The sequence below is a fragment of the Pelobates fuscus genome, chromosome 2 (assembly GCF_036172605.1).
Source record: "Pelobates fuscus isolate aPelFus1 chromosome 2, aPelFus1.pri, whole genome shotgun sequence".
In the NCBI taxonomy this organism is placed as follows: Eukaryota; Metazoa; Chordata; class Amphibia; order Anura; family Pelobatidae; genus Pelobates; species Pelobates fuscus.
Window position 1 is genome coordinate 15458430 of NC_086318.1, and position 14429 is coordinate 15472858.

General features: G+C 42.6%; 1 protein-coding gene across 1 annotated transcript in view; it reads right to left on the reverse strand.

Moving 5' to 3' along the window:
• Positions 1–14429, reverse strand: part of CLU (clusterin) — a 577758-nt gene that overhangs the window by 83556 nt on the left and 479773 nt on the right. The gene's annotated exons all lie outside the window — the stretch shown is intronic.

Below are 14429 nucleotides of genomic sequence, written 5' to 3' on the forward strand. Positions count from 1 at the left end.
GGTGCAAGTTGGGAGCATGTAAGACCACTGAGAAGTGGATTACAGTAGTCAAGGTGAGAAAGGACAATGGAATGGACCAGCACCTTAGTCGCATCTGGTGCTAAGTAGGATCGGATGCGCGCAATGTTTTTGAGATGGAAGCAGCAGGATTTGGCGTGAAGGAGAGGTCGGAGTCAAAGAGAACACTGTGACGAGAGCAATCTCGCCACATTGCATTGGAGAAGCCTGGCTGCCCGCCTGCTGCCTTTGGACTATGGCCCTGGGAGATTGGGCCCTTTAAAAACAGTATTCGGCCATACCAGAGTGTATGTCACTCATACTGGCCCTGTAAATACAGTGGGGTCATTTGGTACTTGCCCTGTGTGAGCTGTGGTAACCCAGATAGCTATGCCATGGAGCCTATTCGTGTGATTAAAGACTTTGGCTCTATGGCGATTAAACTGTATTCGGTTGGTCTGAGTGCCATTCACCTAATAATGTGCACTCAGACCTGAGCTATCTGGGGATGTGTGAAATGTCTGTGTGTTATGTGTAAAATGTGACTTTATGTATTTTAAAGAGTTTTATGTTGTTTTGCAACCATGTGGTTAATGGAGTCTGCCTCTAGTCCTGGATAATTGGATTACTTCTCCAATTATCTCCAGGGCAGAAGGGATGAAACCAGGATGTATTGTGGGGATGTTTTTTTGCCATGCTGCCAGGGGTTTTAAAAGATACTTTACTAACTTTTGAACCCCTGGTCTGATTCATGACAATTTTTAATATGTTGTTCCCCTGAATGGATTGATTGTGGATATGGATTTTTATGTGAATGTGATGTATGGTTTTAGAGTTATGAAAGTTGGGTAAAAAGTATGTTTTAACTGTATGTATAATGGGATTATGTGTCACACTAAGGGGAGGGGATGTGTGGGTTGCACCCGTGATACTATTGGTTATTTTATGCCTCCCCCTGGGTGTGGCCTGTATGTGTTCACTTGTAATAAAAACCAGGCTGGGTGTGCCAGCACCTCAGACCACTGCTTGACCCTCAACACGGAGCCTTGTCTCGTTCTTGGGGGGATTCACTGTATGCTGTTGGAGATCGATTGCTAGGAGTGTAAGCTGATGTCTGCTTTTCCTGTTCGTCTGCTAGCAGCTATTCGTGAGGTTCCAGTTTGGAGTGCTATTTTGTATCCAGTTCTGGAGTTTGGTGTTCTGCAGTAGCTGTGCCTGTCTCTCAGAAAGGGGCATATCGCCTAAACTGATTTTAACCCCTTGTCTGCTGAAACGGTCCGTTACAAACACCTAGACTGCAAGCCTGCATGGCGGAGCTGATGGTAGCACCCTTGACTAGGAGGGAGACAGACACAGGAGTAGCAACACTTGAGGGAAGAAAGGCCAGAATTTCAGTTTTGGTCAAGTTGAGTTTAAGGAAGTGGGCAGCCATCCAGTTAGAAACAGCAGAGAGGCAGTCAGAGACAATAGTCAAGAGGGACGGGGAGAGATCAGGAGAAGACAGATAGATTTGCTTGTCATCTGCATAGAAATGATAATGGAAGCCAAAGGAGCTAATGAGTTTACCAAGGGAGGCGGTATAGATAGAGAACTGTAGTGGACTAATGACTACAACAGAGAGGAGTTGGGGAGAAGAAGCAGAGCCAGAGAAAGAAACACTGAAAGAGCGCTGGGAGAGGTAGGAGGAGCATCAGGAAAGAGAGATAGGAGGAGCACCAGGATAGAGATATATCTTGTAGACCGATATTGCAGAGGATGAGAAGAGGCTGTTGATGATCAACAGTGTCAAAAGCTGCAGAAAGGTCAAGGAAAATGAGGGTACAGTAGTAACCATGAGATTTTGCAGTAAGTAGATCATTGCATACTTTGGTCAGTGCCGTTTCCACAGAGTGCTTAGCACGGAAACCAGACTGAAGCGGGTCTAGCAGAGAGTTGGACTTGAGGAAGTCTGTCAATCTTGCATACACAACTCTTCCAAGGATCTTGGACTCAAAAGGCAGTAGCGAGATAGGACGGTAATTGGACGGGGAGTTAGGGTCAAGGTTGGGCTTCTTTAGAATTGGGGTTACAGTTGCATGTTTGAAGGGCAATGGAAATATGCCAGAGGAGAGAGAGAGATTGCGAATTTTAGTGAGAGGTGGAGAAAGAGAAGAAGACAGAGTACAGATGAGATGCATGGGAATTGGATCTATGGTTGGAAAGTCTGAGGCGGTCAAGTTAGTAGTTGGAGGAGGAACAATAAGGCGAAGAAGAGAGTTAAATGTGTGAAATAGTCGTTTGAGTTCCCAGGCGAGTGTGGTTATGAGGGTATTGAAGTAATTTACTTTTGCATTGGAAAGAGCCAAGCTATATGAGCACAGCATAAATTTATAGCGGAGAAAGTCAGATGCACAGCTCCAATCACATCACTGAACCTGCTCCAATCACAGAACTGAGCCTGCTCCAATCACAACACACTGAACCTGCTCCAATCACATCACTGAACCTGCTCCAATCACAGAACTGAGCCTGCTCCAATCACAACACACTGAGCCTGCTCCAATCACAACACACTGAACCTGCTCCAATCACAACACACTGAACCTGCTCCAATCACAACACACTGAACCTGCTCCAATAACAACACACTGAGCCTGCTCCAATACTCAGCACACTGAGCCTGCTCCAATCACAGCACTTAACCTGCTCCAATCACAGCACACTGAGCCTGCTCCAATCACATCACTGAACCTGCTCCAATCACAGAACTGAGCCTGCTCCAATCACAACACACTGAACCTGCTCCAATCACAACACACTGAACCTGCTCCAATAACAACACACTGAACCTGCTCCAATCACAACACACTGAGCCTGCTCCAATACTCAGCACACTGAGCCTGCTCCAATCACAGCACTTAACCTGCTCCAATCACAGCACACTGAACCTGCTCCACCAAGCTTGCAACCAAGCTACAGCGGTTCGTGGAATCTGCGGTGGCTATGGTGTCCGGTCCGGTGCTGATGGTCCTTGGTAAGTACTAGGAGCATCGATTGGCGAACGGTCCATCACAGGTGACTTTGCGAAAAAGTCATTTAATGAAATCTAAATTAAAAACCACTTAACTAACTATTAACTTTTCGTTAGCTATGTGTATATTCCCTAACCCAATATGAAACATACCTCACAGATATTTGTGTAAGATGAGCAGTATGTGTAATTTAATACACACAGCCTCCTTTGTATTATTCAAGATAAAATAAAGATATATATATATATTTATTTTTAGGAAATGTTATTTCTGTTAGAGCAGCAACATCAGTCACCACAATAAAATGTATGTACTTCACATCATCCAACAGTAGGTGGAGCTGCAGCAAGTGTATCTAGAGGGATAGAATGCACAGTTTACCTCACTGTCACACTTCCGTTCTAATTGACACTGTTATTGCCCTGTGTTACTCTGTATATACATGGATTTATTATCCAAGTAAGTTTAACCCATTTTTTTTTTATCTTACCTGAATTATTCTAGAAACCTTTGTACAAATCTAAAGGCTGTGCTTGTTCTATATATATGAATCCTGCAAGTAGGTTATATTTATACATATTTAGTAGAGCAGGTTATTGATTCATTTTTATGTTTCACATCCAACATTTAATACATAGTATGCATACGTAAATGCATAGTATCACCATTATAATAGACACAAAATAATAATTACATAAAACTACGAATTTCATTATTTAAGGATGTGCTTGGTTTATTGAGTTAAACAAAACCCTACTCATTCTCTGTAAAAGATTAGTAAAATGGCAGAAAATTGATATATTTGAAGGATTAATCAGGCTGTGTGCTTTGATGAGCTATGCTATGATATAACAAGATGGGAGCAGCCTAAATATTGGAGATTTTAGCAAACTCCAGCTCATTGGAGGAATCTCATGTTCTAGAAATAGTTTATTTTCTGGAGGTGTGGTTATACAGATTAACTGATGTGAGGATGATAAATAATATTAATTCCTACCCCCTGCATTAAAACCTGTGGGGGGGACTCTTATCCCCGTATTAGTAAAAGGGAGGTTAAATCCTCCCGCATGCCCCTCCGCGCAGCATGCCATGAGTAGGGGCATGTCGCCCTAACAGCGAGCATCCAGTTGCTGCTTGCTGTAATTTAAAACTGGCTATAAATCAGTATCTTATATAGAAGTGACAGAGAGCTACAGTAAAAGTATGTGTAACCAATAGTTATAGCAAAAACAATTACAATGCTGCAATATGATCAGTAACACAATAAGGCTGTGCTACCGATCTAAATAGCTACTTTTTCATATTGCAACATACTTATTGTTTTTGCTATAACTATACGTACGCTTACTTTAGCTCTCTATCACTTCTATATAATATACTGATTTATATCCAGTTTTAAATGACAGTGAGCAGCCACTGGATGCTCGTTGTTTAGGCGACATGCCCCTACTACACAGGTCCCCCCGTTCCCACATGGTGGGAACCCAAATAGCTAAAATGGGGGGGACATAGTGACCCCCCAGGCCCGCACCCATGACTGTTGGGTGGGGACCTTAATTAAACAAATAATGGAGGGGACCTAATTTCCCCCTAAGGTCCCCACCCATGAGTGACAGATGGGGGCCCTAAATGACAATAAGGGGGGGACCTATTGTCCCCCCCAGGCCCCCACTCATGAGTGGTGAGTGGGCACCCTAAGTATCAACGGGGGGAACCTATTGTCTCCCCCCAGGTCCCCAGCCATGAGAGGCAGGTGGGGACCCTAACAGACAATGGAGAGCATCTATTATCCTCCCCCCATGGGCCCAATCTATGAGCGGCGGTTGAAGGGCTCTAAATGACAATAAAGGGCGTAACTATTGCCCCCCCCCTGGACCCCACACACATGAGCAACGGGAGGAGTCCCTAAGTATCAAGGGGGGTGACCTATTGTCTCTCCCCAGGTCCCCACCCATGAGCAATGGGTGGGGACCCTAACAGACAATGGGGGGACCTATTGTCCTCCCCTCCACGGCCTACACACGAGCAGCGCTTGGGGGCCTTTAATGAAAATAAGGGGGGGACCTATTGTATCAATGGGGGGACCTATTGTCTCCCCCCAGGTCCCCACCCAGGAGTGGCGGGTGGGGGCCCTAAGTATCAATGGGAGGGAACCTATTGTCTGTTGTGTATTGTCTAAAAAATTATACTTACCATTAGATGTCTTCTTTTTTCTTAAACCTTATTTTTTCAGCCCCAAAAAAGGCCAAAGAAAAAGCCATAATTCCTGTCAAACTCGACCAGAGGGGATAATAATTAGGGTCCCCATTTGCCGTGCATGGGTGGAGACCTGGAAAGGACATGAGGTCACCCCCATTATTTATTTAATTAGGGTTCCCACTCGCCACTCATGGGTGGATGATGGGGGGGAGTGGCGGGCTATTTTTTTTAACAGTGAGCAGTCAGACAGACAGTAGACATATCCCTATTCGCGGTATAGCAGAAAGGGGCATTCGGGACATTTTAATCTCCCTTATGCTAAAATGGGGCTCAAATTGACCCTGATAGAATGACGGGGTGGGCATGGGGGGAGTTTGGAAGTGACGGGGAGCACTGCTCCCTGCCGTTTCTATTTTCACATATTATGGAGGGAGCCATGAGCCAGTAGCTCCCTCCTTGTAATAAACTAAACGAACTGAAACAAAAATTTAATACGTTTGACATTTGCCCTTTCGTTTCCTATATAATTCGTATGTAGGACTTTTGTTTATGTTATAGTAAATTAATACGAAAAAGTCCGAAAATTCTGACGAAATCGTATTAGTCGTAAAACGAATGCACATGTCTTCAAGCCTGGTTTCTATGGGAACACATATATTACAAGAGGAATATGTTACTAGACATGTTACCTCCAGATAATTTTATTCATATCCACTATTTAAAAGTGCCCCACACCGTGTAGGAGTGTATATCTCAGGTCTTGTCAGGGAACCGACAGGGGATTGCATGGGCTCTGTGGGTATGAGGATAATGAAACTACAATATTTACTGGTTAAGCAATAAACCATTTCCGACTTGCTGTAATGGTAAACATGTAAGCTATATAAGAGCAGGGCCGGATTAACATAGGGGCTGATGGAGCTGCAGCTCCAGGCCCAGGCCCATGGAATAGGCCCATTTAAAAAAAAAAAAAAAAATTTTTTTTTTAACACAGTACTCTTAGGTTTGCCACTTGACTGGTATATTACTGGCACAGCTGGTATTTTAAGCTGCCTGGCCAGTGCCAGTATTGCAGTAATACCGGCAATACAAATGCACGTAATTTTCTCAGAATAAATGGAAATTACTCTGCAATACCAGCACCGGCCAGTAGGGGTCACTGCGTGTGGAGAGAGGCAGGGATAGGAAGTTACACAGCATATCCCTGCCTCTCTCTACTACTCACTGATCCGTGGGGGAGTAGCAACACAGCACAGAGTCCAGACAGCAGCTCTACAGCTCAGGTAAGTGAGGGATGGGGGGAAAGGCAGCAGGGACATATGGGGACACTGAGACACTAGGGGACACATGGGGACACTAAGACACTAGGGGACATATGGGGACATTGAGATACTAGGGGACACAGACACTAGGGGACACAGACACATCGGGACACAGACACTAGGGGACACTGAGACACTGGGAACACTGAGGCACTTGGGGACACTGGAAAACATGGGGACACTGATACACTAGGGGACACTGAGACACTAGGGGACACAGACACTAGGGGACACTGAGACACATGGGGACACAGACACTGGGAGACCTGGGGAAACTGAGACACTTGGGGACACTGAGACACATGGGGACGCTGTGAGACATAGTGACATTGGGAGACACTGAGACATTGGGACACGGAGACACTATGTTCCCATGTCCCCCAGTGTCCCTAGTGTCTCAGTGTCCCCAAGTCTCCCAGTGTCTGTGTCCTATGTCTCTGTGTGCCTAGTGTCCCCATGTGCCCCAGTGTCCCTATATGTCCCAGTGTCCCCATGTCTATGTCCACAACTGTCCCCAAGTGTCTGTCTCCCAGTCAGTATCCCCTAGTCTCCCAGTGTCCCCTAGTCTCCCAGTGTCTGTGTCCCTAGTGTCTTAGAGTCCCCAAATGTTTGTGTCTCCAGGTCTCCCAGTGTCTGTGTTCCTAGTGTCTCAGTGTGCCTGGTGTCCCCATGTCTCCCAGTGCCCCTATATGTCCCAGTGTCCACATGTCTATGTCCACAACTGTCCCCAAGTGTCTGTCTCCCAGCCAGTGTCCCCTAGTCTCCCAGTGTCTGTGTTCCCATGTCTCTGTGTCCCTAGTGTCTTAGTGTCCCCAAATGTTTCAGTGTCCCCATGTCTCCCAGTTTCCCTAAATGTCTCAGTGTCCCCATGTCTCCCAGTGTCCCCATGTCTCTGTGTCCCCGGGTCTCTCAGTGTCCCCATGTCTCTCAGTGTCCCCAGTATCCTAGTGACATGGGGATACACTGAGACATTGGGACACTGGGAGAAATGGGGACACAGACACTGGCAGACTAGGGGACTGGGCGACATGGGGACACTGACACTGTGATACATAGGGACACTGAGACACTGGGAGCAATCCATCTATACAGCAGAATCAAACTGTGAGTAGTTTGTTCGTGATTTTACAGAATTTTTTCTGATGTCACTCCTTGTGATTTACATCATGTGATTTCACGCATAACTAATTAATTATACAAATGATTAAGGCTGTGTTCACCCCTTTTGGCAGGTCTTGTCACGTGATTTGCGCCAGTGGCACACCTTTTACCCTGCCCATTGACTTCCTGCTTCACTGGACACTGCTGTTAGGGGTTATGGATTTACTTAAAAGATGAAAGCATAAATTAGAGAGAGATTAGCATAGAGTATGTGTTTTCTTATAGCTGCATCCTATGAGTTTCCCTCGTGCACCATCTCCATCAGATACATCACGCTTGGGAGGTATGATTGTTTTAGTAATTTTGGTCGATAAGAGTCAGTAATTAGGCCCATCATAATTGTCAGCTCCAGGCCCACTGTGCTCTTAATCCGGCCCTGTATAAGAGAGATCCACTATATTTACACAAATTATTCCACCCTCCATTCATTTTCAAATGTCCCCACAACAGGACATGCTACAAGCAGGAAGGGGAACTTTGCTAGATAACATTGGATAGAACATAGTTTATTGTAACAAAAAAGGAATTCTGTGCCATCATCCTTGAATCTCCAGTACGATTTCCAGCAGTCCGCAAGCCATCTAAGCTAGCTGCACAGATCTGTTCATTACAATAAAAATGAAGCAAATCCACTATAGTACTATTGTGATTCACTGCTTTATGGCAGTCAACGTATTAAATCGCGAGATTCTGGAAAATATTACAAGTCCGTCTAAAGAACACTCGATAAACCAATTGTTATACCAGTTAGAAATGGAAACAGGAATAAGTACGTCAAAACCACTTGTAAACCATAAACAAATATCTATATATGATAATTACATCAACTTAGCTAAGATCAATAAAAAAAAGACCAATTTGTGGGCATTATATAGACACTAAGTGCTCCAGCCCAAGGTATCTAAGAATGGAAATATTCTAGTAGGTAGGTCAATGATTTCATAATTTAGTTAGCTTTATGTGGGATATACCCTCCTCTTGAATGTTTGATTGTCTTTCTGTATTTGTACCTATATGTATACGCTTATATATTTGTCAGTATCATTATTTCAATATTTTGTACAATAAAAAGTATTAATAAAAATAAAATTAAAAAAATGAAGCAAGTTCAGACTGTGTCCCCCTCGCAGTAATTTCCTGTGACTGAGTTCAGGTCTCAGGACCGGCCTCGGCTAAGTGGAGAAAATACCTTAGAAGAAATACCACGGACAGCACCGGGGATAGCAGATAATCATGCAGCTGCAGGGTTTTAAGCCGAACTGCTAACTTAATCCTTCGGACACTTCATCCATGTCAATAAAAAGGCAGCAAGGGAATAAACTCTGCGATACAACCCCGGAAAAACGATTATCTATTGCAAGTCCTTTCTTTGACTTGAACCCATGGAAAACATCTGCATGTATCTATTTTGACTCTTGGCCATTGTATTAAAAAAAACAAAAAAAAACAATAAGCAACAGACATGATTATGAAACATTGTGCGGTCAATTTCATCACCCCAGCCATCTGTCTACACTAAACCTCGTCAGATTATTTTTAAATCTATGACATTTTTTTACTCTGACCCTGACTGTGCGTCCTGTTTGACTTGCTCAGCGTTGGCCTGTACTAAGCATTAAGAAACTGATTAATTCTTCATGTGACTCTGAGCTGACTGCAGGGATATCGGTAAATCTGTTATATTAGGATGACCAGACAAAGTATAGACATATTTGAAGTTAACCCAGTAAATGCGGCTATTAAACGGTATAACCAATTCATCTTACCAAAGTGGCTATAGTGCCTGGAATTTCCTGGCACTGTCCCTCAATTCAGTGTTAAACCATTTTTGAGCAGTTTAACACCAGGCGAAGGTCCCTGGCCACCCACAAACCAGCACCCACCAGAGTGATGGCTATGGCCAATTTTGACACTCTTAGCCAATCACAACCATCCAATGCTGACACTCCTAGCCAATAACAGCCATCAAACGCTGACACTATTAGCCAATCACAACCATCCAATGCTGACACTCCTAGCCAATAACAGCCATCAAACGCTGACACTATTAGCCAATCACAGCCATCCAATGTTGCTCAGGTTAATGCTTCCTCGTTAGGCAAACCATCACCGAGGGATGGGTATCTGGGCACTCTTGTTTAGCATTCATTAATTAAAAATGGTTTAACACTGAGAGGAGGACCCTATACACTATAACCACTTCAGTTACAGTGCCTACAGTCTCTATTTAAATTAAGAGAGCTATTTTAGTGTGTTTTCACCACACAAATTAACATTGATTTTATGTCATTATATCCCCCAGTTTAAGAAAACAATTCTCATAGAAGAAACATAACATTCTTAATTCTGGACAATATGAAGTTGTGGGGATTTTACCCGTTCAACCCATAATGACATCGTATAGTTCATAAAAACCTCTCTAGTTTCCAAGTACTTCTTGAGGTCGGGATGTCATTATATCCCAACGTAATGGAACTTGTTTTAATGATCTCAAGACAAATTGATCTTGCAAAAATTCAAACATGGGACCCTGCAGCTCTTTCCACTACAAACACTTAACAAACATGGTTATGGAGCATGATGGTGTGTATTGGGAGCTGAGCTCCAGAGATCACTGCTAATAGAAATGGTCCGCAGGTCTCACTAGGCCCACCCAGTGCTGGCATTCCAGAGAGAACAAGTCTTTAACAATCAAACGCCACTGTGCCATGTGCCCCGGAACCAAATGGAAAGTCAGAAAGGAAAATCATACTCCAGATATCAACAGATTGCAAACTACGCAATGTATACGCAAGAAAAGCCATGAAGACAGCAACTTACCTACAAAACAAGCTACCATCAAAGGCAATCCAAAATATTACTTCTGAATTGTGTAATGGCTCAAGGCTCAGCACAGAGCGTATCAGGGCACCTAATGGACGCAAGTCTCTTATCAGTCTATGTAACTATGTCTGCAAAAATTATTGTACATTCCAAAGGGACAATGTTAGAGTAAAAAGCCATTAACTACCAAATGTCTACAGTAAGTGCTGTAAAGGATTTAGAATCTAGCAACGGAACACTAAGTCACAGCGGGCATGAACGCTTGCTTAAGATACCAGAACAAAATGATTTCAGAAGATTGATGTGACCAAAATGATGACTGAGAGAAGTTGTAACAAGAAGCGTGATATTAAAGCAGTCAGGGAATCACTAAGGACACAGCATAACCCACTAGAGAAACAATGAGCTGAAGATAAGTCAAATGGATGGCACCCCGGAAATTGTCAAATACTGCTAAAACATGCACCGTGCTTGATCCATCACCCTGGGGCGGTACTGTAAAAGTACATAACTTCTCTCAGCATGTGGAAAGAGACAACAGCGGGGGAGAAAAAAAAATCACGTCACAAAAGTAGGACTCACAGAACGCCCACCTGGACCCAATTATAATAGGGAGTGCGGCCTTTGAAAGTATCTAAAAAGGTCAACTACAGAAGAAGTCGAGCCTCGAATAATGATGTTTAAAAGGGGTGTTGGAACATTTAATGATTGTGTTTGGCAGGCGGAACAGTCAGTGGAGCTGAGCAGTGGTTTGTTGATGAAGAAAAACCCAGAATGAACAAACATCCCAAATTGAGGCCAAATCAGTACATTGTCTCATCACTCTCCACTTTCTTAACTTTTTATTAAATGTTTTCCAACAATACTGCAATAACTGGAATACAATAATAATAAAACAATATAGTCACATAGTAATTCAGTGTTGTGCTGCAAGGAAGAGCCCACAAACCTCTCTGTACTTCAGGCATGAGAGTCCAACGTCTGAGCCCCACCTTGGGAGGAGATCATTAAATTTAGGGCGCGTGGCCATTAATTCTTATTTTATTTTTTACAATTAGACGTGGGAGTAAAGGTTAGTAGCTGATAGCTCAAATCATTTGTTTTATCTGAAATAATCTTCCACAATCCATTTCAGTCAATATTCATAAAGGAAATGACACATATGGATTCATATGAGAACAAAATATACTCTACTTCGTTCTTTATTTGACAGACAGAGATATTCACTAACGTGTGAAGTCAAAGTTAAGGCCAGAGTAGGCTTTTAAGTCAAAGTATAGCTGACATAGAGAATTTTACATTTATATGTTATAAAGAACAGGCAAAGTCATCACGAGGTGTTAATGATAATAAAGAGCCACCAGGGGGCGCCAGAGATCTACAACTGTAGTTCGTGCCCTCTAATTGTCCAAGCTGCAGTTTCTTTAAGAAGTTACATTTGTTGTGATGTAAAATAAACGAACACATTCACTCGCATTAGCAGAAAGTTAGTAGAAAATCCAATGTTAATGGCTATTAGGAGAGGTTACATGGAATGGGAACAAGGTATTATTTACTAGCTGCTGGGATTCAGTCCAGGATTACACTTTGTCATGTTACCATTAGATACAGGTGGCACGGCTCCAGTTCTCAAATTCACTATTCATCGATTAACCGAGTTTCACTCCGACTGTTAAAGACACTGCAGTCGGAGACACTGCAGGCAGGCCCTCAGATATCTAATAGTTACTTTGTAGTAAACACAGAACATTCCGTCACCATGAAATGGGATACAGAGGTCCATTTTAGCAGCATGTGTCGAGGGCTTGTGATGCAAGGACAAAAAGAGGTTGATTGCCATCTGAACATGGTGTGCTGATACGGAATACCCCAGCATTCTGGACAGCGGAGGACAATCCCACATCTCAGAAGAAATTGCAAACATGACGGTTTCATGTGTCTTTCACCCATAACAATAACCTCTCGTGTTTTGTATGTGTTTTTTTTTTTATTTACCTTAAAATTTAGAAGCATGGCGTAACCTGTTTATTCATTCTATAAATCCATAGAGAGATTGATACCTGCTCGAATGCTTCTCACCTTGGCAGTAACAAGGACAATGTTCCCATGAGAATGTGCCAATGAAGCACTTAGCATACACCATACATTCCAAACGAAAGCTTTTCGGTATTCACTAGGTTGGGGCCTTTAGAACTGAAACCTCAAATGTGGGGCTCTTTATCCCCGGATAATTTCAGGCACACACAGTATCTCACAAAAGTGAGTACACCCCTCACATTTTTGTAATTATTTTATTATATCTTCTCATGTGACACAATAAATGACACTCTGCTACAATGTAAAGTAGTAAGTGCACAGCCTGTATAACAGTGTAAATTAGCTGTCCCTTCAAAATAACTCAACACACAGCCATTAATGTCTAAACCGTTGGCAACAAAAGTGTGTAAAATTCTTCAGTGTTGTCACATGAAAAGATATAATACAATATTTACAAAGATGTGAGGGGTGTACTCACTTTTGTGAGATGCTGTGTGTGCATTCATCCATTTACATCTCAAATGAAGTGTAATGCTATTCATTGGTAAAATTAGGCGTATTGCTATTTGTGGGCTGCGGTTGTAACCCTTGCCCCATTTTTGGAATTTTTTACGGATATTGGGAGAAGTCAGGGTAGTGTCTGTATTAGCAAGCCAAGCTGGATGCAAGAGAAGGCATCTAGTGAACACACATATTGTTTGAGTGTGCAGGTGCACAGTATGATATTAAATGGAATTTATTAAAAAAATCTCCCTATTTTTATTTTTTTTTACCAATTTCCCCTGAAATACATAGGATTATTTTTAGAAGGAGGACTCTAATAGTAAATAGATTGGTACATGAGGTGAGACATACACATGAAAACTAACAGGCTTACTTACTAATGTGAGAATAAAAAGTGAATTTAAAATGTAAGGTCAAAATAACCGAAAGTGAGCCATGCCATTAATGCCCGGGAAAGCATTGGATTGGCTGAGATCATCAGTTCTCATGATGTCAGCCAAGGAGGTGGATCAGGGGCGTGGTGCTGGAAATAAAGTATGTTTTTTTTACCTTTTAAAAGGGACAAGAGGATGCAAGCCTCCTGAATGGTGGTTTTAACGCTATAGGGGCAGGAATACACATTTGTATTCTGACCCTATAGTGTTTCTTTAAGTACATCAATGACAGCTCTATACCAGATATAGACCCTGTCACAAAGGGGCTAAACTGCACCATTACCTTCGTCGCTACAGGGGCTGTATGGGGTATGGAGCTGGCATTAATGTACTTAATGATAGGCTCCGTACCACATATGGACTGGATTAAATGCTTTTAATATCGCCGTGATCACTGTGATATTGCTGTTTCTGGAAGCCTCGACTAGTAAGACATTATAGAATAGCTATATGGAGGTCGCACAAGGCAGGTGATCACAGGAACAGTTTTCTGAAAAGTATATTAGTTTTTCCCATATTTTGCTGCATTAATTCTTGCTCCATCTTAATAGAGCCTACTGTAAGATCCACTGGTCTGTAATAGCAGCATGTAATAGCAGCATGTGAACAGCTCTGGAACCCAGAGTCTGACCATTGGCACACTGGCTGTATTTCTGCATAACCAATATCTATTTCTCCAAAATTTGGATGACACGCTCAGCCAATCAGTGTTGTCTAAATTTGCATTATATTGACATTACTAACATGGTATACATTTCTAATAAGCAATCTAGCAAGCAATGTGCCTGGGGACCTTTAGTTGATGCTTAGATTGTTCCTTTAATTTAAAGAGTTCTGACTTTATTATTGGAAACTCACTAAATAGAATATTTTCATACAATATTACATTATCAATATCTTTAAAGTGGCTCTTTGGGGCTGTGGAGTGCAAGGGAAGGAAA